Source organism: Vicugna pacos, chromosome 35, assembly GCF_048564905.1.
Source record: "Vicugna pacos chromosome 35, VicPac4, whole genome shotgun sequence".
In the NCBI taxonomy this organism is placed as follows: Eukaryota; Metazoa; Chordata; class Mammalia; order Artiodactyla; family Camelidae; genus Vicugna; species Vicugna pacos.
In genome coordinates this window covers 8,910,840-8,936,363 of record NC_133021.1, presented here as the reverse complement: position 1 = coordinate 8,936,363, position 25,524 = coordinate 8,910,840, and the positions used below count along the sequence as shown (strand labels likewise).

Here is a 25,524-nt window from a genome sequence, read left to right as displayed (position 1 = left end):
GTATTATCCTAGTCATTTTGTATTTTCTAATGTTTTGGAATATTTGCTTTGTTAGCACATTACCCACTGGTGTTGGATACCTGTTAAAATCCTTGCTTTGAGGGACCTGTTTGGTCCTCCTTTTATTTGGTGACAAATGCGCCCTTATTAAATTTGTTTGATTGTTTTGAAGAAGTAAGATGCGAATTGACTTAGTCGGCTGCTCAGGGATTCTTTTCATGGAGTATTTAAACTTGTAAGGTCAAACTCTGCAGCATTTTGCTCGATTCCTGCTTTTACACAAACGTGCTCGGCACGCGGTTCCTGGCTGTCGCTGTGTGACGTGCGTGACGGCGCTTCATGGCCGGCGGTCACTGGTGAGGAAGTGGCCGCCACGGAGGTGACAGCTGCAGGGGACGCTGTTGGAGGAAGCGGTCACCGTTTGGTTCTTTAAATGTTTTTTTGCATTCAACTTCCCCGTGCCATTTACCTTACTTTGCCTTCATAAAGGGGCAGAATTGGGTCTAAAATCCATGACACTATTTGTTCCCTTTACGAGGCTGGTTTTTCTGGGTATCAGGACAACATGACCTTCTCCTAAGTAGCTGGCTCACCTGGATCTGTTGGACACAGGGACAGCTAAAAGGGCCATAGCTTCCTCTCTGCTTCAGCCTGTGGGCATTCAGAGCTGGGTCTGTGGTTTGCCTCAGCAGCCGTGCAGACCTCCCTGCCCCGGCCTTTACTTTTAACCCATGTTGGCAGTAAAGAGTTGAATCCGTTTCTGTTGCAGCTGACATCCACCACTGACAGCCGTGTCGTTAGTTTGTGGTAGTCAGTCTCCAACACCCCAGACAACCGTGAAGGAAGATGATTTGGCCGACCTAGGACCCTGGATTCTCACCCTCACCATGGTTCATCTCACCCGGTGGAAGGGTTTGGCCACCACCATCATGCTGACCATGAGGCCTTGTTTCTCCTTTCATGCTCTGGTCCAAATGTGGACACTTCATTTTTCACTGAATTTGTCTCGCTTGAGACAGGCCAGAATATCTGAATGAGTCCATCACATTCTGGGTGGGGAACAGAACAGAAGTAAGTGTCGCAAGTAGATGGAGTCTAGGCTGTCCGTGTTGGCAAATGCAGGCTGGGATCTGTGATGGCTGGGCTGTACACTGGACACAGGTCTTTCCCGTGGCTCCCGAGAGCCCAGGAGTTGGAGTGATGACAGCCTTGCGTGGGTTCCCCCATCCTCATTTGCTCACTGGCAAGTGTGTCTGCTAATTAGGAGCTCCCCCAGACCTCGGGCCCTTCAAAGCTCAGACCACGGGAAAATCTTGAGTCCCTTCTCCTGGGCCTCCTGTGTGAGAATCCAGTGCCTTCTGAGGTGACCAGCGGCAGGAGATGCCTCCCCCTCCAGGGAGCACCCTACGGCAGACTGTTAGTGAACCATGCTGTGAGCTTGTGTGTTTCCGGCCATGGTCCCTGCAAAACCACACTTGAGATCAGCTTATTGGCGAAAATAACAGGACTGATTCCAGGGCAGGGCCGGGGGGAGGGAACAGTGGAAATTGAATGTGACCTGAGACAACTAGGTGGGTGCTGAGGCTGTTACTAAAATGGGGAGTCTGGGAGGTACCTGCCAGGAATCGAATTCCAGAGTAAATGGTGGACATGAGGCATTTTTAAGATGCCATTTTTCATCCAAGTTAGGACTTCAAAGAGGCACTCGGCTCTATGAGACTGGGGCTCAGGTGAAGGAGCTGGACTAGAGATACAAGTTGGGAGTCGTCATTCTTAGCTGGTGTTCACAGCCTTGCATGTGAATTAGATCATCTCGAGAGCTGCAGACTGAGGCTGAGGGAGGGGAGGGCTGTGCCTCGGTTGGAGGAAAGCCCAGACCATGCAGCTTTGGTGTGTCAGCCAGCGGCGTTTGTCATTTTCAGAGCAATCCCATTTATCCTTAAGGGGCCTGGGGGTCAGCAGGGCCAGCCAGAAAGAAATCCAAAGGGAGAGTCTTTGCCACGTGTGCGTCTTAGGAAGGTGCAGAGGCTGCAGGATACGGAAGGTTAGAATCCTCAGAAGCTGGAGTTGGAGTGGGGAGAAGGTATTCACAGTCACCTGTGAGGGAGGGAGGGAGGCCTAGGGAGTCCCCACCCTACCGGACTCGCTTTCCCATGAACAGGAGGCAGTCAGACAGAGGATCTGAGATAAGAAGGATGGGCACTGGGAGGGGAGCCAACCTGGAGAATGGTGCTTGGAAAGTTCTGGAATAGTCTCCCTGAAAAATAGAGTTAAAAGTACCCAGACTCTTAAGAATACTGTTAGTGACTTGGGAGGAGGCAGTTGTTTTTCTGGCCTCCTAAGTGTAAGTCATGTATCCAGGGATACACAGAAGATACGGGCAGTCTGTTCCAGGGACTTGATCCTTACCAGCGGGATCAGTGCAAGTTTAAAGGGGCAGAAGGGCAGCGGAGGGAAACTAGCCAGGCCCCGTGTCAGGTAGCAGTCGGCCGCCCTACTTGCGTGTTTCATTCACATCCATGACTCCCAGGTGGGCGCTGACAGCTCCCTTTTGGGGATTGGGAAGCCTTCTCAGAGGGGTTAAGGAATTGGTTTGTTTAGCGGTTGATAAATGCTGTAGCAGGATTCAAGCAGAGCCTTGTCAGACTTCAAGGGCATGTTCTCTCTACTGTTTCCAGTACTTCCCTGTTATACCTGGAATGGTGAAGTGGGTCAGATTTGGAGCCTTTCAGAAAAAGTATGATTTAAGTGCCTCAGGACTGTTTCACAAAGCTCAGCGTTCTTTGATGGTTCTGAAGCATGCAGTGCTTTTTGCCCCACAGAGGTAACGTCTAACTCCATTGTCGATGATGTGGTTGCAAATGATATACAGGTGTAAAACCACACTTCGCAGCTTCTAAAGGGAAACTCTCCAATTCTCCCTTGGTCGGCTTTCTTCCACGGGGTGTAACTGTGCTGCAGCATAGGCCTGAGCTTCCGTATGGAGTGAGGATTTAATATCCGATGTTAGCATAAAATGGTCAGATGAAGAAAACCGACATTGACAATTTATTTTTGGGTTTCATTAGTCAAGATATACTATCAGTTAATGGCCCATATAGCAAATGAAATTCAGTATAGGACATTGCATTTCTTCCTTTCTATTTAGAGTTCTCTTACCGAATAAGGTTGCCTGCTTTGGAACATCAGTTTCACCACCACGGCACCTATCAGTGTGTTGGTGTGATTGCATTTACAGAGTGAATGTAATCTGGTCTTCCTCAGCCCCAAACACTCCAGTGCAGAATCACGGGCTGTAGCCATCTGTTAGTCATGCAAATACTTCTAAAATTATATGATGCCAGAAAAGAAAGAAGAGAGAGAGAGAGAGATTGCCTTTATCAAAGTTCCTTTCAGTTCTAACTGCAAACTGTTGTTGAGCAGCTCTGGTTTCCTTTGGATATGAATATATACATTTCTTTGCATGTAACCTAGGTTTTGGACTAGAACATCAAGTTCTTGCTGTCCCCAAGCCACAAAAATAGTAGCCAAATTGCACACGTGTGAAATAGTTTATACTTTTTTCTGAGAAAGTATCCTTGAATTTGGGACTTGGACTGTGATTTCTGCTTTTTGCTTCCCTCAACCGTCTTGTAATCTCTCACTCCTTCCCACGTGGTTCCCAAGTGTTCGTGGTCTCAAAGGAGCGGGCAAACACCCAGTTGGTCACCATGTACTGCTGCTATAGATAGAGACCAGACAAGACCTAAAGGACATTATCGGAGAGGAATTCCTGGAAGAAATGGGCTCTACATTCAGTTGTGAGGACACAGTAAGAGTCAGCCAGGAGAAGGAGTCAAGAATGTGTCTCAGATCGCAGGTGCAGCCCGGGCAGAGGCCTGGAGGCTTTTGGCGTGGGCACCCGTGGAGAGTGCCCTGTGCGGTCCAGGGTGGAGGGAGCCCCTGCTGGGGAGGACACTGGAGAGAGTCCGGGATGTAGGGCTTTGGAAGAAGTTGAGTTTTACTAGAACTGACACAGTAGGCAGTGAAGGGTGTCAACAGAAGTGACCCTCAGGAAAGGTACTTCTGGTTTTGCTTCTGATACTCTACAGACCGAAGGATCGGGACGGGCGAGAGCAGGTATGTCTGTCCCTTTGAGACCCAACCGGTCATTCATTTATACATTACACGTGCACTTCTGTGAGTCTAGGGGAGAGAGCGTGTAGCCACATTAGTAAGCAAAATGTATTTGCTTCTTGAGAGCTTAGCATTGTCAGAAGTTGACTTAGCCTAGAATGTTCTAGGAAGAGAGGAACAAATTGTGGAGGTTGGAGGGAGGGAAGGCTTCCTTGGGAAACAGTCAAAATGAGACTGGGGCAAGTGGGAAGTAGGAGCAGGTCAGGGGCCCCTGTGGTCACTGGGGACCTGTGTACTTAGGTGAGGATGGGCGAGCAGGGTCTGGGGTGGGGCTAGAACTCTAACAGGGAGCCTCTAAAGGGTTTGAAGTGGGGTTGATGTAATCAAATTTGTGATTTGGGAAGGCTGCCGTGGCTCTCTGTGTTTGTATAGCGGGGAAGAGGGGGTGGGTGCCACCAACTGGGGGATCATTAGAAGACCATTCACAGGCTGGGATATGGGCATCGGGGCTACTTGGGGATGGCGGGGCAGTGTGGATGCCGGCTTTCCTTATTGGGGGACTTGTTAGCGGGCCGACCTAGAGGCATTTTGTGGCTGGAAGAAAACTGATGGAGGCCGCCAGGTGGATTTTCCTCTTCTCTCCTTCCCTGCCTAGTGTGATGATCTTAGCTCAGCCAACATTTGGAACAAAAGAGCTAATTTCCAGGGTTGCCCAGGACTTTGTAGAGCTCCTTCGAGTGAGATCTGATAGGATTTAGGTTTGTTTTCATATCTGGATGTTCACTTAGCTAGAAACGTCCTGTCATTTCGATTTCCATAGGGGTTTTTTACTTCATAAAGATTGCTTTCTTGGTGAGAGGAAATTTAATACAGCTGTTGTCTTTTTCAAAAAAATCATATCATTTAAGAACTTTAATTTTCAAAAGAATAGAAATATATAAAATATTTAAGGAAGTCTTTGGTGTAGTTTCTTTGCTTTCTGAGCTAATGTGGAGTTAGAGCCTTTGCATTACTTAATAGCACATCCTTGTCAGTATTTAAAGAGCTGATAGTGGGCGCCCCAGGCCCCACCTCTCAAAGAATCGTTAAAGTTTTCTCTGAAATAGTGAGGTCATAAAGGTCTTGTTTTCAGAAATCAAACGGTTTATAATACGCAGCATAGCCACATTTATAAAATAATAATTAGTTCAAAATTAAGAAAGTGGAGGATAATTGATTTTTTTAAAGCCTATACATAAACTTTCTTGTGCTAATGTTGCAACTGGAAATTTTGAAAAGAAAAATCCTACTGCAATATCATCTACATGGAATACATATATGAGTTTTACGCTTGAAAAGTAACTGCGCAGTGGTTTTCAAAGTCAGGAGCATTCCAGCTCAGATACTGGCAGTGATGGTTGCTGGTTTTCAATGAAAGAGCCTAAATTTGCCTTCTTAGCTTTTTTATTTTTGTATTGAGAGGGTTGATTAGTGCTTTGCGAGCATGATTTTGGGGCAAATTGAGGGCAGATGTCGTGTTCCAGCAGTGAGATATTTCCATGCATTTTATTTTCTGGACATCACCAGGGCACATGTGGGGTTTGTGACTGCAGGCTGGAATGCTGCAGGACTCCCTAATCCATCACCATTATGTCCTGGAGCTACTCAGGTCATTGAATGCTTTTCTGTTGCTTGGAGGAAAGGTGGTCTGATGGAGATGATCAGATGTGCAGTTAAAGTGCTATTACTTGAAATAAGAGTAACCTAGAAACATTGCTCTAACAATACAGGATGAGGGAGGAGAATTGTCTGAGCTACTTGCAGTGGGGAGTCTTCTCATGTTTCTCCCACACCGTGACTCCTGCCAATATCCGCCACAGTCCTGCACGGTAGTCCTGCCGAAGCAAGCAAGCACTTTGCTCAGAAACGCACTGAATTTCCTTGTGCCTCTGTTTGTTGGCTTTTTTTTGAAAGCACATTTTGCCCTTTGCTTAAATGCCATCCATGCTAGTCAACTCTTACACTCATTTTTCTGGAACTCGTCCATAAATAGCTGCTGAATGGATGAACAGAATGTAGTATCTCCATGTAGTGGAAGATTATTCACACGTAAGAGTGAATAAAAAAGAAAAAAAAAAGAGGAAAATGAAAAAGGCCACCTGTTTTTGGAAGTCCACCCTGACTGTTCAACCCACACTTTTCCCTTTGAAACCCAATCACTTATGCTCCACTCTACTCTTTTTGATAGTGCTTACCACCTTCTAATAATCTTTAACGTTTTCAAAAAAAAAAAAGAAAGAGATGCTGATACCACTTCAAAATGTACAAGCCTTGATAACAGCTTGTTAATTGAAAGGAAGCAGACACAAACGGTCAAATATTGTTGATTTCAGTGATCTGAAATGCCCAGAAAAGGCACATGCAGAGGCAGAGAGCAGGTGATGGCTGGAAGGGGCTGGTTGGAGGGGGATTAGGGAGTGACTGCTAGTGATAGGCGGATTCTTTAGGGGTGATGAAGTGTTCTGGAAATAGAAGGTGATGGGTGCTACACAACCGTGATTGTGCAGAAGACTGCTGAGCGCTGTGTCTGGGAGTGCCTGTTGTTGGGGCATCTTTATTTTGTTCTCATCCTGCAATGTGAAGAGCCATCTTCTGCTGTGGCTGTTCTACTCCTGTGAGTGGTGAGGGTCAGAGACTTTGCAGAGTCATGTTTCTTTTTTCCCCCTGGGTGAGTGTAGGCAAAAAAAGATTTCAGCCTAAGAAAGTGCTCCATCTGCAGAAATGTCTTTTTGTTTTTCATGATGTAAAAACCTTGAGAGCTTTTAATCGTTGAAGCCAGTCTGTGGGAGGAAATAGCCCGTGAAGCCTGTTTGAGCCCGGGAAGCACCGTGCATCTCTCCCAGACACGGGTGGGGATTTCACCCCCGTTCAGGCAGTGAAGGGCCCAGACCCGTGAGCAGACTTGACAATCGTGAATATTTACGTGTATCCGCTGCTTCATCTTGGATATTAATTTCAAGCTGAGTCAGTTTGTGGCGGCAGCCTCATCCTACATCAGGAATTTATAGTATCTGCTCTTTGAGGTGAAGACCTGACAGACTTGATTATTTAACAGTCTGCCTTGAATTGATATCTCAGATTCCTTTGTCAAAAGCAAAACAGCAGAAATACAGACGTCCTTTAATGCCAATGTGACCTGGAACGGGATTAGCCTCTGTGCCTCAGTCGCCTTATCTGTGAGTGGGTAAGATGATAACAGTGCTTCCCTCAGAGGAGCTGGTGAGGGGAGAGTCAGAAGCACAAATGGAGGACTTACACGAGGTGCTCATGAATGACCTAGTTTAGTGCTGTCAGTCTGGTGAGGCCTCAGGGGCAGAGATGTCAGAACAGAGCAGTCCTAGCCGGAGCTCGATCCGTGATGGCAGCTGTTATGATCAGTATCACCACTGTTGATTATCAGGTAGTTTATGACTTGGTAATATGAATTCATGAATAATGTTAAAGAACTAGATATCTCAGATCCAGTTTACATAGTCCTCAAAATTTCCTCTGAGAAATAGATGGTATCTTCCCCATCTTAAATCTGAGATGAGTCTCTAAAAAAGTCTGTATTCCTCCATCTTTTTGCTTTAATTCCCCATTTCTTAAAAAACAAAGTTTTTAAATGGAGTTACTGGGGACTGAACTGAGTGCCTCATGCATGCTAAGCACATACTCTCCCACATGAGGTATAACCTCCTCCCTGATTTTTTTTAAATTTACTTTCTTAATTTACGGAGTTTAGAGGCCTCTAATTCTTTTTCTGGAGACTTGTCCATGAACCTGTAAATCTATAATTAATGGACAAAATTTGGTTTATTAAAAAAATCAATAGAATATTGTGCAATCCATCCAAAAAGAAATGCTCATTGACTTAAAATGTTTCTCCTTTAAGGTGATTTCTCCTTTGTGGTCTAGCTTAATTTATTAACAGGCATCCTCATCATCATAATGACCAAACTCGCTGTGAGTGGACACCTACCTAAGGTTAAAATGCTTTCCTCATGTTTTAGTTCATAGCAGGTGTTTGATTGTAGGTATCAGTGTCTCCTTTTTTGCAGCTGAGGGATTGAGAGATGGAGCAGCTTGTCCCAAATTACATGCAGCAGGCTGTGGCTAGCTCGGTGCTGGAACCCAGGGTGCACAGGATGCTTTCTTAATTGCTCCTCTAATCAGCCTCCCATTAAGTGGTTACCCAAACACCTGTGACTCCATAAATGGCCGAGTTTAGTGATCTCAGCTTGATGATGCCTTCAAAGGAGAGACACCATTGAGAAGGTGAGACAGAGTGGCAGAAATTACAATTGTTTATTTTCACAAATTTATAATTCTCAGGTAATTACTTAAAAAGTTAATTTTATATTTTAGTGCTCTGTAAGCACTAAAAACATAACATTAAAAATAATTATAGTGCAAAAGAGAAGTGGGCTCTGAAAGTCCAACCACTGCTATTGATGTTACTTGTTTTTCTCTAGTGGCCCTTATTGACAGAAATACTTACAAAGACTGAATTGGTTTTATGTAGTCTTAATATGGAAGAAAAGATTGTCAGTGAATATTGTAAGTAAAGTCTTTACTCTTTTCTTTCCTGTTGATGAATATGTAAGTTGTTTTCATGGCTTAAGTACATTTCCTCATTTGTGAAATTTTAGTAATATTGTTTAATTTGTCTGACTGAGAGTTAGACGCCTTGTATACAAAGAACACAAGAGGTGCTTAATAAAAGTGCTGTCACAATGACAAATATTTTAGATTGATCAACTCTGAATACTAAAGAGTGTCGCTTATTTCTGATGCATATTTAATATGTATATGTATGATATATTTGAATATGGTTTAAAGTAACAAGGATTCATTTTTTTTTTGGTGTAGTATGAAGTTTTAATGAAATCTGTATCATTCTAGTGAGACAGGGACTAGTTAAATTGCCTTAATCAGATGACCTTGAAGATTATTTACACAGAATATGTATTGTTACAAATCAGAATTTATGTTGCCGTGTAACCATCCACTCAGATATTTAAATTCGTGGGATTCTGACCAGATCAATTAAGTTTAGTAAAATCCACATTGATCATTTTCAGGGAATAAGCTCCTCTCTTTTGTGATTAAAGAAAATTTTGATTTTTTTCTACACTCTTAACAGGTTTAAAATATCAAAACATTGATTTGACACATTACTTTTTTAATAGAGAGAATAAAGCTCATGCTGTTTTATTATGTAAATAAATATTTTTGTATGTCGACAAACTTGTATGATATCCTGGATCTTTGAGAAGTATTTTGCAAGATATTAGATAACCTACTGTTGGAAAAATACAAACGTGACTTTTATGAACATAGGCGTAGTACAGATCTGTTGGTTTTTGCTACAGTGCAAGACATGAGGCCTAGGATGCCTTTGCTGCCGATTGCCAGGAGGACACATTCCATGTCTCAGTTTCCCCTCCTGTAAAATGAAGTGGCTGAACTGGATTCTTTCCTCTTCTAAGATGAGTTTCCATGAGCCTATGTCTTCTGTTTATATTCAGGAGTATTAGCAGTATCAAATTAAATACTGAATATCCCTCCCTTCCCCCGAATCAAAGTGCAGTATATGCTACATAAGCTTTTAGTTATCTGATTCTCCTTTCTGATCCTACAGGCAATTTTTGTGTTGCATCTTTCCCGGCAACCTGGAAGGTCATTTTAGCCATAGGTGGCACTGTTGCACCTTCTTACAGTCTTAACATTCCTGTTTGTAAAAGAAGGCTTAAATAACTTTATTTTATTTTGATTTCTTTACTTAATGCTTCAGAAGAGCCCAATGTCTTTTATGTGTGTCTACCTGGAAAAGTTATTCTGCTTATATCTTAGATTTATTCTGTCATCTCACTGTGAACATTTCAGACTTGCTGTGCAAGCAATGGGAAAATCGGGCTTTTCTTCTAGTGTTAGAAACCAGTGAGCCGGGATTTTATAAAACAGCTAGAAGCGGCATCTGGACGACCTTAAAGGTGAAAAGTGTATTGAGTTCCCTGAGTTTTGACCCCGCCGCTGTGTGTTAATTGGTGGTAGGAGATTTGGTACATATACGAAGGGGTGTAGTTTTTTGACTTGGGTTTGGTTGCACGTGCTGCCACTGAGCCACGTGAGCCTGAGACAGTTCATTTTGAGTTTTTCCCTCGTCTGTGAGATGGGGACATTCATATATGAATTGTAGAATTGTGAGAATTAGAAATTATGTGCAGTGTTTACCACAGTGAGTATGTCAAGAGGGCTCTTAAACTTTAGCTGCTGTTTTGTGTGAAGCCATCATTTGGGAGTCTTTGGCAATTACTAAGAAACAGGAAAATAAGAAGAGCTGTTTTTATGATGAAAGATATTTGAGGAGGTTCCATAGTTCCTATACCCATAATTTAGCATCAGCAGAGTCAGGACAGTTACACAGTCGCCCTGAACCAATGTTAAGCCACAGAATTATTTGTTGCTTCATATATTTTGGGGCTTAAGGAGATCCAATACTTATACACATGTTGTCTCCAGCAGCCAACTGAGAGATGACACAAAAGAGTAGACAGGCGATAAATGTCTTCTTTGTTACTGATGAAGCCATGTTCTTCATGAACTTCAAGGCTGTGGGAAAATGCGTGTCATGATACTGTGTCCCAGAAATACAGACTCACCCTGTCCCATGTAGCTCTGGGCCACAGCGAGCCTTCCCTTGAGAGGACCTGCCCCTTCATGCACAGGGCTTTCCTGCCATGGAGCTGAGCATCCCAGGTGCTTCCCAATGGTGACCAACACTGGAGTGAAAGGAAGGGTTTCACATGCCCCGCTTGTCTCCCCGGACTCACACCTCACTCTGTTAGTGTGATGAGTGCTAGCTGTGGGCCAGGGGCCTGGGGTGTGAAGGGAGAAGCACTCTCCATGGCCCAAAAGAGTGGTTAGGAGGCATCCCCTCCCTCAGTTTAAACAGGTGGTGGGGTGGAACATAAGGGTACTCCCCAATTGTTTATAAAAGGAGAAATAAGGATGTTCTTTGGGACTTAGGCTAGCCAGGAAACACATAAGATGATTAGAGGGGAGACTTGTAAATCACTTTGATATTAAGTTGACATTTGTTGAACACCCAAAATGTGCTACATTCTTTTCTGAGCATTTTACAGAAATGAATCCTTCAATCTTCTCAACAAGCGAGTAAGGAAGGTTTGATTGTTATCCCAGTTTTACAGTGTGGAAATTGAGGCACACAGAGGGTAATTAAGTTGGCAAAATCACAGAACTAGTAATTGGCAGAGCTGGTATTTAAACCCTGGCTGTCTGGTTTTGAGGTTCCCAGAGATGGGCTTTTTGTGTTTAGCGTTATCAGCATCCCTGAATCTTTGTACCTCTGTGCATCAGTTAGCCTATAAAGGACAGGGAAAGGAGAGTTACATGGGTGCTCATAGTCATGTCTTGCCGCTGTCCATGGAGAGTGCACCGTGATTGGCGTTAATTGTCTTCTGGGCAGTAGATCTGTTCGTATAATAGAAATTTAGTTCATTGAGTTAATCTAGAAACCCTTCCTGCTCCGTTTCTGTCCATGCTTGCCATGTGACTGCCTGCCCGTTATTGGGCAGTGGAGGAGAAAATGTACTCATGGTTGAACTCTGATATTTCAGTCTGGTTCATAGATTCACGTCTTCTGTTACATTAATAAGCTAAGTTTCTGGTTTTCTTGCATCAGTGTCTCATGACTTTGGTTAATGTGAAACCAGTCCATGGGAGCCCAGGGGTGATGACGGTATAATTTCTGAGCACGCTGTGGCACTTCTACCCATGCAGACGTGGCTGAAGGATGTCCACCTTCCTCACTGATTTCCCCCAACAGCAGGGTCCTCTCCCACCCCTGGATGTGAGGTTGGGAGCTCTCTGAGTAGGCCAGTCAGAGGCCCAGTTAACCAATCAGAAAATGATGAAGTACCTGGAAGTAGGTTTAATAGAAGAAAAGGGCTTCCAGGTAGTCAGATGGGCTGTTCGAGTCCATTTGGTGAAAAGCTGTCCACTGTCTGTGGTTTAGCTGCTTCTTTGCTATTGAAAAGTCTGGAGTAGATGAAGGGATTTTAAAAAGCAGAAAGGAATGATTTCAGGTGGTACGTCCACACTGGTGAGAAGTGATGGATGACCACCAGTGTGAGGCATAGACAGAGTCTTACAAACTTCATAAAACAGCATTAAAAGCTCTGCCATCTGAGTGCACTTCATATGGGGTCCAGATCATCACTGGTGACGCAGTGAGGGCAAGTAACTGATGATGGCAGAAAGAACATGGACGCATCAAAAAGGTCTCGTTCACGTTCCCTTTTTAAGGGATGCGGCACAGTGTAATATATTTGAGCTGGTTTTTCACTGAAAAATTTTTAGTGTTTTCTGGGACTCCCCAGTACCCCAAGGGTCCATGCAGCTGGGTGTCCCCTCAGTGCAGCACTGTCAGCGCTTGCCCTGGGCTGACGCGGTGTCACACGGAGTAGGACGGTCAGCGTCCCCGGCTCCTCTGAGCTCCGTCTCCTCATCCGCAGAGCCGGGTTTCTCATCCGTGTCTACTTAGTAGGGTTGTTGAGAATCACACGTGAAGCTTCAGGGGTGACTTGTGGTTGTCTCTGTGATTGGCATATAGTGAATATTTGATAGAAACACTTGTTTTTTTAGTATAATTGTAGTACCTAGGTTGCAGTGGTTTTTAGTCTGCGTTTTTTTATAACTTTATTCTTATTTTTTTTGTTTTGCAACTTTGTTTATTTATTTTTATTTTTATTTTTTAACATTTTTTATTGATTTATAATCATTTTACAGTGTTGTGTCAAATTCCAGTGTTCAGCACAATTTTTCAGTCATTCATGGAAATATACACACTCATTGTCACATTTTTTTCTCTGTGATTTATCATAACATTTTGTGTATATTTCCCTGTGTTTATTCTTTTTTTTTTTACATTTTTTATTGATTCATAATCATTTTACAGTGCTGTGTCAAATTCCAGTGTTCAGCACAATTTTTCAGTCATTCATGGACATATACACACTCATTGTCACATTTTTTTCTCTGTGATTTATCATAACATTTTGTGTATATTTCCCAGTGCTATACAGTGTAATCTTGTTTATTTATTCTACAATTTTGAAATCCCAGTCTATCCCTTCCCACCCTCTACCCCCCCCCCCGGTAACCACAAGTCTGTATTCTCGGTCCATGAGTCTATTTCTGTCCTGTATTTATGCTTTGTTTTTGTTTGTTTTTGTTTTTTAGATTCCGCATATGAGCGATCTCATATGGTATTTTTATTTCTCTTTCTGGCTTACTTCACTTAGAATGACATTCTCTAGGAGCATCCATGTTGCTGCAAATGGCATTATGTTGTCGGTTTTTATGGCTGAGAAGTATTCCATTGTATAAATATACCACATCTTCTTTATCCAGTCACCTGTTGATGGACATTTAGGTAGTTTCCATGTTTTGGCTATTGTAAATAGTGCTGCTATGAACATTGGGGTGCAGGTGTCATCCTGAAGTAGTTTTCCTTCTGGGTACAAGCCCAGGAGTGGGATTCCTGGGTCATATGGTAAGTCTATTCCTAGTCTTTTGAGGAATCTCCACACTGTCTTCCATAGTGGCTGCACTATTCTTATTTTTAAATATGCACTTAGTTTATTTATTTTTTTGGAGGTACTGGGGACTGAAGCCAGGACATTGTGCATGCTATGCAGGTGCTCTACAACTGAGTAAAACACACCCTCCTTTTCTGCACTTGAATATAAATATTGCTATACACAAAATAGCTCTTAAACACCATCATGGGACCTAGTCACTGTATAGACAATTGAACACGTATGCTATTTCAATAGGAATAAATGTTGATGAGACATACATTTCTGAATCTGTTAATGTGCTTAAAAACGATCATAGGTAGTGATAAACACGAATCTTTGATCCAGTACTTCTTAGGGTCTGTTTTGCCATCAAGGGAAATTACATTCTACAGAGAAGGCTAATTGGGTCTCTTTGATATTTGGATGGTTTAGCAGATGATGAAGACTTTCAAAAGCTGAAAGTTTTGTATTTTAAATTAACTACAAAGTTATCTTCTACAAGTTGTAAGTACTAAGCTTGTGAAGTGCTCAGTAATCCAGGGGGTATGTGTCTGTGTCTGTGTGAACGTTTGTGTGTGTGATATCAGGAAGATAGAAAGAAGTTCCATATAGACTTCTGATAACTTTCTCCTCCATTTCAAGGTGTAGGCATATATTTACATAAATAAATTGATATTCTTTTGTCATTTGGCATGTTGGGAATAAGACTTTCTCATACTTGTTTCAGAAGGGTTAGGGAGGTTGAGCTTAGGAAATGGGAGGATATAGAGACAGGGAGGTTCTTTAAACTGTGCAGAATGAGAAATAGTAACTTTTCTCTTTTCTTCTAGAGCAAACTGGCACTGAATTGTAACATAATATTACTCAGAATTGCTTTTCTGATCAGATACAGGTACCTCAGATTTTTTAAGGCAACATGAAAGATGAAATATGTTTTAGCATTTATCTTTAAAAGAAGTTTTATTTTTCAAGTAAAAGGTTATAGCCTGTTCTTTCTTCCAGTGGTACAAGAAATTCTCATTGATCTATCTAAATGACCTCTGTGCTTAGATTCTTTGTGTTTTTTTTTTCTTTAAGTGCTTGTTTCATTGTGGTTTGAATGAATGTTTAAAATTTCTGGATTTTGATCTTTAGAACATGCTGATTTATCAAAACTGTTAAAAACCTGATTGTTCTCTGCTCCTGGTTTGGTGGGACAACCTACTGATTTCTGTTGTCTGTTCAAGAGGGAAATTCTTCCTCTAGCCTGCAGATCATTAAGTGAATGGTTTGCAGTGTGCCTTTAAAATTATTTGTATGCATTGAGCATGTTTGTCCAGTGAAATTTAAATTGACTCATTGTAATGACTTTGCTTTGATTCTGTGGTTTTGATCCTCTCCACAAGAATTTGAATTCTCTGTTGCATTTTGTATACGTGTTCTTAACAGGGGAAGAAATTTTACATTTTTTACAGAGGTGGGTTTTCCTATCCCCTCTGAATGCCTTCTAAAATTGATACATTAAAAATCTGTTATTGCAGTGCATAATTATTTCATAAACTATTTTTTGGCATAATCAGAAACAATGACCAAGAATGATAATAAAAAATACGAAAATCTTCCTTCCTTTGAAGAATAGAAATCAGGTAGTCAGGCTCCCTCATGCTTTGTGCCTGACACAATTACTCTCATGTCATTGTGTATCATGATTCGGAGATGGAGTTGCTTCAGGTTTATAGATTTTTGTTTTAAAATTTGTGTTGAATACTTTCTCCAGACTGATGTTTCCTGTTGTGTTTGTGGAAAGAGTAGAAGGGAAAAAAATACTTTGTTTTGTTTTCAGGAGGCCTGAGTTGATGAGAAAAGTGTTGAGGGTGGGCTGAGGAAAAGAGTGACACTCCCTCTCCTCCTGGCTGAAAATGATGAACAAAGAAATCAATTAAGTATATCGATATTTGACCAATAGAATTTAGCGAGCCCAAACTGGCTAGAAATGCACAACGGAAATTACTGAATTCAGCTGCAGAATGAGGTGCTTTACCAAGTAGAAGCAGCAGAGAGCAATCAGAAAAATCAGTAATATGATGAGATATAAAAGGAATATTATATCTTTTATTTCTGAAACTTTTCTACGGAAAGTTGTGTAGAGCTAAAATTAAGTTTCAAGCATCAGGAGTTAAGAGAGTGGGTGGTTCCGTAGGATCGTTATTCTCGGATGTGCGTAGACCCTGCTAGAGTGGCTGAAGATGGCAGGAAGAGACCCACATCCAGGATTAGTCATCCTAGGGTGTCCTCCATAATGGTTCCATGTGGGAGCCCATGATTGGGTTAACAAATTATAACACAGCACAGTCGCCTCTGAACTCTAAGAAGAAAAAATATGCTTTGGTACTGCTTTGCAAGCAAGTTCCTGTGCATCTTCACTCCAGTCTCCTTTCCTTAAAAAGCAGAGACAATGCTTTGCTTGTGTAGTTGAGGTTTTAGGTAGCACTCTGCTGGTTGCAAAGCAAGGACCGAGACCCTCAGCTATAAACACTGGGCTTGTGTGTTGTTAGTCTATTATCCTCAAAATAAAGACCTGGCTGGTCTGGTGGTGTGCTTTGTCATGAACATATCTAAAAGTGTATCTTGTTCCCCTCACCCCATGACTTCCCTAAACATACACTAATCCTTTGTACTCATTGTATATTCTACAATCTCTGCCTCATCCTGTCTTTCCCGAATTTCCTCCTTACTATCTCACAACTGTTAATGAATTTTTCCTTTGATTATACACAATAAATATGGGAACATTTGAGAGGCTCATGGAGATGGCTCCCTACTCCCTCTCGATTTCTTGACTTTTTCCACAGAGTCTTGAATAATCATTCCGTGTCGGTAAGACTTCTGCCAGCCAGAACCCACAGTTCCAGGTGAGAAGGATGCAGGCTTTATCTCTCCTACCGGAGGGAGAGACAGAAGAGAATTGAGATATGCTCCCCCGTGATCCCTTCCTGCCCCAGGTCTACTGCAGTTCACCTGCAGCCTTCTGGCCTCTGCTCACACTGCCTCTGTCCCAGGACTAAACTCATCCTTTTCTTCCCTTGTCAACATTTCCGGTACCTTTCAGAACTTGGTCTCTTCCCTGCAATTCAACCCTGGCAGATGTGATGGTGGTCAGCGTGCTGGTGGGCAGTCCTTTGGGGACCCCCAGGAGCCATGCTGATTCTCCTGAGTCTATCAATCTGGGTTACAGAACAGTCGAGCACCGAAGGAAGCCCATTCACGTGATGTCAACACAGCATTTCATCACTTTCATTTTATTTTTAAATTTTCGGTGGAGAAAATATTTGTAGCAAACTCTTCCAGATATTCGCCGCCTGCTTTCCTCACCACCATTTCCTTGTTGGCTCTGGTGCTAGTTTTATGAATCAGGATTCTTCTCTGCTCATTTCTGGCAGCAGGGCTTGCCGAATCCTTGATCTGCATTTGAAGCAGAATGCTTCTTCGTGATGTCAAGGTGATTCTCCTATTTCTGAATATTTCGTGTACACTCAGCAACTGTTTCAAGTGAAATGCTCTTGTCCAATTTCGGTTAACTCACATTTGCTGATCTCCTGCTTTCATGCTGAGGGCAGTTTCTTTTTCCTCTAATAAAAGTTAGCAATTTGCATTTACTCTGGAAGGTACTGCCCCGAGATGCTTTTGTTCTTAACAGTTTTAATACAATTCACCCATTAAAATGTACATCGGTTTTTACTCTATGCCCAGAATTGTGCATCCCATTCAATCTTAGAACATTTTCATCCCCCCAACAGGATGCCCCGTATGCATAAGCAGACATTCCCATCTTCCCCATCCTCCCCCAGCCCCAAGGAGCCACTTTTCTCTCTGTGGATTTGCCTGTGCTGGACATTTAATGTAAATCGAGTCACTTCATGTAAGTGGAACCGTCTATTGTGACCGACTACTTTCACACTGAGTAACGTTTTCAATGTTTGTCCATGTTGTGGCCTGAGTCACTATTCTATGCTTTGCTATTGCTGAATAACATTCCACTGTATGGCTGGGCCCCTCTGTTTACCCATTCACCAGGTGATAGGCATTTGGGTTGTTTCTGCTTTTTGGCTGTGATGAGTAATGTCGCCGTGGACACTCATGTGGGATTTTTTATGTGGATATCTGTTTTCAGTTCTCTTTCGTGTGTGCCCAGAGAGCAGAATTGCTGGGTAAGTCAGAAACGAAATGTTCAACTCTCTGAGGCCCTGCCAGGCTGTTTTCCAAAGTGGCCACGCTGTGTTACGTCCTCACCAGCAAGGGCTGTGCCCTCCACTTCCTCTGTGTCCTCATTAGTGCTTGTTACCATTTTTTTTATTATAACCTATTGTTGTGAGTGTGAAGCGGCTTCTCCTAGTGGTTTTCACTTGATTTTCCTTACAGCTAATGCTATTGAACATCATTTCATTGTGCTTATTGGACATTTCTATGTTTTTCTTGAAAAATACCTTTTCAGAACATTTATTAATTTTTTAATTGAGTTGCCTTTTTATTGTTGAGTTGTAGGGGTTTTTTTTCTTCATTTGGAGATACAAATTCCTTATGAGATAAATGATTTGAAAAAATTTTCTCTAGTGTGTTGTTTTTTCACTTTCTGAATGGTGCCCTTTGAAGCAAAGTTTTAAATTTTGATGAACTCCAATTTATCTCTGTTTTCTTTGTTCCATGTGTTTTGGGGTATTATTTTAAATCTGAAGTATTTTATTTAAGCTTTTATGTATAAAATATCTAAATTTGTAGAAACAGTCTAGGAGATGGGTGCGGTTGTTTTCCCCCGTCTTTGGATAGGAGACTGAGGTGCAGAAAATTTCACTGAAATATCAGTGTCACAGCTACCCAGTGCTGTGGGAGTTCAGACCCCTCATGTTTTTCCCCAGAATATGTGATCTTCACCACCATGCTCCACTACTGCCTGGAATCATTAATGAAAACATCTTTCCTTTTTTGATTTCTTGTTAGTTTGTTTTCTCATTAGGGACCTCATCTCCTTATTTTCCTTTCGGTTGTCAGTGTAGATTTATTATAGGGCTCATGTAGGCAGAAGCATTGCTATCAGTTAACTTCTATATTACTCACTCTCCAGTGATGATTGTTGCTAGTTGACCTAATCAAGTCATGCTTAAGTCTTTCCTGCTCATGACACTAAAAACAGTCATGACTTACAGAACGCTCAAAGAAGAAAGTACTTGATTGATTTTATTTTGCTACCCAATCAAACCAATCAAGTAAAAACCCTAGTGTTGACACAGACGATAAGCCCTCCAGAATAGGGTCACTGTCTTCCTTGTGTTTCATTTATTTGGTCACAGTGTCTGGATAGTCCTTTGCTGTCCAGCAGTTTTGTGAGGATACTGTGCTCGTGAATATTTGTAAGCACAGAATTTTGACAACAGACTGTGTTGTTCATTTCACAAGGGAAAAGATAATATAGAAATACTGCTCAGATCTATTTTAAAATTAAGCTTGGAAATTTGAGAAGAATTCAAGAAGCCATACAAAGCTCTTTTCCACTAATTTTAGATCTATCTTAGACACTTTATGGTTACATAGCAGAGTAACTTATCAAGTAGATTTGACAAGAGGAGTGTTATATTGATTATTTGATTTAGTTGAAATATTCTACCAGGGATAAAGTCATAAGTGCCCATAAATGAACAAATATGTTTGTATTTCTATGCAACATGGGAGCAGACTACATATGTTTCTATATAATATATATGACTGTGTGTTTTAATCTGCCTGTCAGTGTTTTTTATAGTTTTTCAGCAATGTTATAACTTCAGAATTCTTCTAAGTTATTCACTCCCGATATTACTGCAGTTTGTACTGTGTATTCTATCTTATGGATGGGATTCCACTGTCCCCTCAGTGAGGAATTTCCTCTCCTATTCCGTTAGTAGCAGAGTTAAAGGAACTGTGATTTCTAGGCCTTTGCTTTCCATGTGTTTGCAGTTGGCTGTAAATCACGAATTTCCCTTTCTTGAGTTTTCATTTTTCAATAAGAATTTTTAAAATAATTGTTAATATGTTTCACCAGTCTCCCTAGAAACTTGATGTGTTTGTGCTTTTCAGTTTTCAATTTATGAAAATTGTAAATGCACACTTGTTTTTAAGTAGTCCTTTTTCACTAGATATTTGTTTACTTCTTTAGAGTTAAAATAATTTTTTCCCAATGAATGAATCGGTGTTCATGCTTTAAAAGATAACTTACTTTTTATTTTTCTTATTCTAACAGGTATATTTGTTGTACAGAATTTAGAAAATAAGGATAAACAAAATAATAACTTAAAAATGGCCTCTAATCTCACTTGGAGATACAGATGTAAGGTTTGAAATTGAGAATTACAAGTCCTCTCACGTTGTACTTCTCTTTCAAGTACGTTTTGGTTACTGAGACCCTCGAATTCCCATATGAATTGTAGCAGCAGCTAGTCAGTTACTGCAGAGGAGCCCGCTGGGATTGTGATCGAGACCACGTTGTATGTATGCATCGCTCTGGAGAGCACTGCCATCCCAAGAATGCTGTCATCTGATCCAGGAATCTGCGTGGTGTGTCTTTCCAGGTATTTAGGTATTCTTTAATTTTTTTCAGCAATGTGTATGGTTTACATAGTATTATTTTATTTATTTTTTGCCTTTATACTGAGGACAAGTGTGCAAGGTACCAGGATTAGAATTGTATTATAGCCCCGCAACTTGCTGCCACCATGGACGCTGTGGTCTCTCTTTGCCCTTTGTAAAATCTTGCACAAAATAGGACCTAAGTAACTCTCTCTTGAAAGAATGATTATATGATTGCTGGATGATGCTTGAGAGTCCTTGTGATGATGTCTTTTTCCCAGACTTTCCTCTCTTCTTAACTATGCCCTTTCCCTTCCTTTCTTCCAGCCTGGGTTTCAGCGTGCCTGTGGCATTGATTTTTCTTGTCTGTGGACTCATCCTTTCACTAGTTCATGATAATGTTACATGTGGGCTGTGGAAACTTGCTAGATGTCAAGAAAGAGCAAATCCATTGCATGCTAGATTTTTTAGAGTGTGTTATTGTATTATCGATTGAAATTAAATCAGGCTGACCCATTGAGCCATCCCCTGAGCTCTTTTCGCCTTCCTACAGGTGATACTGCTCTCGTTGCTGCATGTGCCCTTCCCCCAGACTCGGTTTTGGAGTTGAGTAAGTCACCATCACTGGAGCCCTCTCATTAAAAATGAAGAAAACCTTTGCTCCTTCTCCCTGGTTGGGGACTTGGATGAGATGAGGTAACAGATAAAGAATGGAGCCCCACCTCATTCTGACCACCGCTCTTTCCGTTCATTTCTCCAGGGGAAGGGTACAATTCAAAAATATAAAGATTGTGAGCTAATGAGATAGACAAGACAACCGATCATTTATTAAATATCCTTTCATGCCAGAAACAAATGTATTATACACACAAAAAGCACATAAATTACGGTAGTACTGTGGTTACAAACGTGGGTCCGAGTTCGATTCCTGCTCTGGAGTGACAAGTCCTGTGAGATGGAGAAATGGTAGATCGGCTTAGCCTCTCTTGGACTTGTTTTCTGTCCTGCAGAGATGGGGTTCGCTAGGCATCCCTACCCCGTAGAGGTGCTGTGGGGTGTAAATGACGTGAGTGGGCAGCCCGAGCACACCTGCTCGTTCCTCGTAAGTGCAGGATAGCACAGCTTTTGCGGTGATGCCTTTATGACCACACCGTGTAGACTCTCAGTGCTCCGAAGGGATGCCTTGTGGATTGGAGATGGGATTCTCACTTCTGTAAATACCCAAGAATTGGGTTATTGGGCCTTGCTGATTTGAATCTATTCTTTAGAAAGTACATAATGTAGATATATTTTTCAAACATGCATGCTTTTTTTCTTTTATTATTTATACTTCTACCCTCTCATCTCTTGGTGTGACATTTCATGGAATCCAGGAAACAGTCCTAAGCCACCTGCCTCTTCACACTTCTTTGTGGTGGTTTTCTTCCCTGACTAGAAGAGGGTTTTGCATAGGAAATTTTGTTTGCTCCCCTTCTCTTGGAGTCTCCCTGTTTGTCTGCCCATCTCTCACCTGTCCATCTGTCCATTTCTCTACCCACTCATTCTTCTGACTTGTTCCAAGAAGCATTTCAGGCAGCTTACAGAAGAACAGATACCAAATAAACAGGTGAGAAAATGGGGCCAATTTCAGACAGTGAGGCTTGCAGTTGAGCCTGTGTGAGATTTGCAGGCGTGAGACACACGCCTCTGCCTTGTGCCTTATAAGATAGACAGCATCAATATGCCTGAGGCTCCCAGCAGACACAGGGAAACAGGGTTTGTGGGAGATGCTTACTGTCTGTGAAATAAATAAGTGGCTTAGGAGAAGCCCAGACTTTCCAACTACTAAGGCTTAGGAGAATATATTGAGTGTCTTCCAAAATCAGATTATTGCATCTTTTCTTTTTCAGAGTTTTATGTATAGTTGGTTTACATTCTATACCTGGAAATTTCTCCAAAACTGCTGCCCACGTGAGTCCCATGACTCGGGAATGGGGTGGTTCTGCTCATTGACGGGTGTTGGCCAGAAACGGAAAATGACAGCCTCAAAGGAGCCTGGGATTAAGCAGTTATGTTTTGTCAGTGCTGTAGATTTCAGAAAATACTTTTACCATTTCTCTCCGCCTGAGGAAGCAGCGTGCTCTCTTCCCAGCATCAGGAGCTCAGGGCCACGTGATGGTGGGGGCTGACTGCACTGCCGTCAAAACAGCTGTGCTAGTCACTGCAGGTGTGGTGCTTTCACGTAGTGCATTTCATGTTCTTTAATAGGTTTCAACAGGTAGTTAATTAACTGAGTTAATTAACATTTAATAAATATAATGCTTTGTTGAAAAGACAGTTATAGGCAGAATATAAGTTGTGAACAATATAAAAACTGTTTCAATACTGAAATTTCAGTAGGGAAGATTCAGTTTATCTTATTTCTGCCTCTCTTTAAAAGAGAAAAGAAACAAGACAGAAAAAGCAGAGGATGATTTCTGTTCTTCCTCTCGGCTTGCAGGTGCCTTCACCTCCAGTGGCATCCATCCAGACACCAGCACTGACACTGGCCGTGCTCAGAACTGCCTCAGCCCTGAAGACACAACTGACAAATGGAAGGGGGACGCGCCCTGTTACAGCGGGTGCTTTCAATTTTTGAGTCCTTATGTAACTGCGCGGTGTTATTCAGGATCACCCATTCTGCACTGTGTGACGGTGCTTCGGTGTCTCCTAGTTATTTGTTTCTGTAAGTACTCATGTATTTTTTCCAATGTGTGTTACTAGACATCTAAAAATGCATTTTTCAGATGAAAAATAATGTGTATTTAATATAAAATTCTGAAAAAAGGGTCAAAAGGGTCTATCCTGTTCCCAGTATTCAGAGATAATAATTAACACTTTAAAATCTATTTTCTGTTCTTTTCATCAGTGTATATTACCTCTGTCATAAAAACCAGCAAGCACTGTGTGCCTGTTTGCTGTGTGGAGACCTCCATTTTCCATTCAGCTTATGACAATTTTTTTTACAGTATTCTATCTCTGCTGGCATGATTTTTAATGACCATTATAGCATTCTGTCTTGTGGAGTCCTCGTCCATTTTACTTTGTACTTAAGTAAACTTTTATATTCCAAGTAAACTTAACTGGAATACTGAAAAGAGAACTGTGGTGGTACCGAAAGTCCCCTACTTCCCTTCCCCTTTTTTCCTGAGAGTAAAAACTGCTGACAATGTGGAGTATATATTTCATGACCTTTATGCCTATGTCATATATATATATACACATACATAAATGTATATGAGAAATCTATGTATATGTGTGTGTATATATGCTTTATTGAAAAATAAGGCCATACTATATGTTTTCTGCAGCTCGGTTTATTCACTCAGGTATATATCACAGACGTCCTCTCCCTCCAGACTCACCCGGTCCTTTCAGATAGAGTAGAGTGGTCTCCTGATGTGCAGGTTTGGTCTCTTGTGTAAGGACACCTTTCGTGGGAGAGAACTGTGGACAAGGCCTTGGACCACGCCGAAACACCGGAACTTTAGTGGCCACAGCTCACCGTGATTTACCGCATCATTGTCTTGATGGTGGACACTTAAGTTTTCTCCATTTTCCACTGTCAGAAAGGGTGTCTGACTGGCATCCTTCTTGTACAAACATTCCTGTGATCTTGTATAAGTATTCCTTTAGTTAAGGTTTCTGGAAATTTAGTCCTTGGATGTGACAACTACATAAATCACAGGCTCCTTTCAAGTGAATCTAGAAATTCCTTCTCCTGTGGGGAATGAAAAGATGTAGAATAACTTATGTAACCAATTCTCTATCCGTGGGTATGATTCCACTTCAGCTTTTCTTCCCACCAATGTAAACAGTGCTGTGTAAATTCTCTGATGAGTACATCTATTTGAACTGATTCTTTTTGTAAATGAAACGATTCCTAAAAGTGAAGTTCAGCCTGTGTGTACACACGTTTTCCAGGGTTTACATATCCATTGACATGTCGTCCTCCAAAAGATCGCTCACAGTTTGTTGTCTCAAAGATGGACACTAGCTAGAATATCTTTTAAAAATATTTGCCAATATGATGAGCAAAATGATTTTCATTGTTTTAGTTTGCACTTTATGACCAGTGTGGTATTGAGCATTTTTCACTCATTAGCCATCTGACTTTTAAAAAGTGAATGATCCCTTTTGTCCTTTGCAAATATTTAAGTGAGGGAGCTTCTTGTTGCTTTGTGACAGCTCTATGTATATTATGAACATTAGCCCCTTGTCGTCATCAACATGTATCACAGAGCTTTCCCTTGTCATTTTTTGCCTTTCATTTTGTTCAGTAGGTTCATTTTTGTTATGGCCCAAAATAAACTTTAGATAGTAAATGTCTTCTTTTTCGGTTTTATTCTTGATATTATTCTTAGAAATGCTTTCTTATAATGGTATAGATTTCTTCTGTAGGTTTTCTTAATCTCTAAGATGGAGATGATAATAGTGCTTGTCATAGTGAGGAGAAGCTGAATTGATATGAGCAAAGAGTTGTATTTGCTCTTATTAGTACTTTCTAATATTTACATCACTTTCTGTAATTTTTCTTGCGGTCATTTTGACCGGAATAGAATTTGTTTTTTCAAGGGGATTCTCTGATTGTCCCAAGACAATTATTGAATTCCTACTTTGCTCTTTAATTTGAAATCCCACCTGTAAAAATACTTATGTACACTAGAGTCTCTTTTTGAGCTCATGATTTATTTCTGTCAATCTTACTTTCCTACACTAGCACTATATCTTACATATTGTAAAAATTTATTTAATATCTGACAGTGCAAATTTTTTGATTTGCTTTTCGATCCCTATTTTTCTTTGCTAGTATTATGACTTCATTTTTCCTGAAGAATTCTAATATAATTTTTTCAAGTTAAAAAAAAGGATAAGTGATGTCATGGGATTTTTTAGTAATTTTGAATTATCTTTAGGAGAACGTACATCTTTACAAAACTGTTTTCCTCCATACAAAGGTTGATGTCTCTACTTTCACACTTCTTACTTTACCCCTCAGTACAGTCCTGTACTTCCTCCATATACAACATGGGCATTGTTTTTGAGTTTATTCCAGATTATTGTTGATGTTTTTGTTAATTTTTTAAGTGAGAAATTTTTGCTATTATATTTTTTAACTGTTAAAACTGACACCTAGGAAGGCAGATTCGGTTTGTAAATACTCACTTTGTAACTTCTCATTTAAAAT

At 41.2% G+C, this 25,524-nt stretch overlaps 1 protein-coding gene across 2 annotated transcripts in view; it reads left to right on the top strand.

Annotated features, from left to right (window-relative positions):
* The window catches only part of LOC140691493 (uncharacterized), a 194,019-nt gene that overhangs the window by 93,181 nt on the left and 75,314 nt on the right, over positions 1-25,524 (top strand). The window contains exons 2-3 of one of the 2 annotated variants that reach the window (XR_012067181.1): positions 20,135-20,320; positions 22,798-23,022. The exons of the other annotated variant lie outside the window; for it this stretch is intronic. The gene's annotated coding sequence lies outside the window, so the exon portion shown is untranslated. Of the gene's footprint in view, positions 1-20,134; positions 20,321-22,797; positions 23,023-25,524 lie in introns of those variants that run through there. 2 annotated transcript variants of the gene reach the window in all.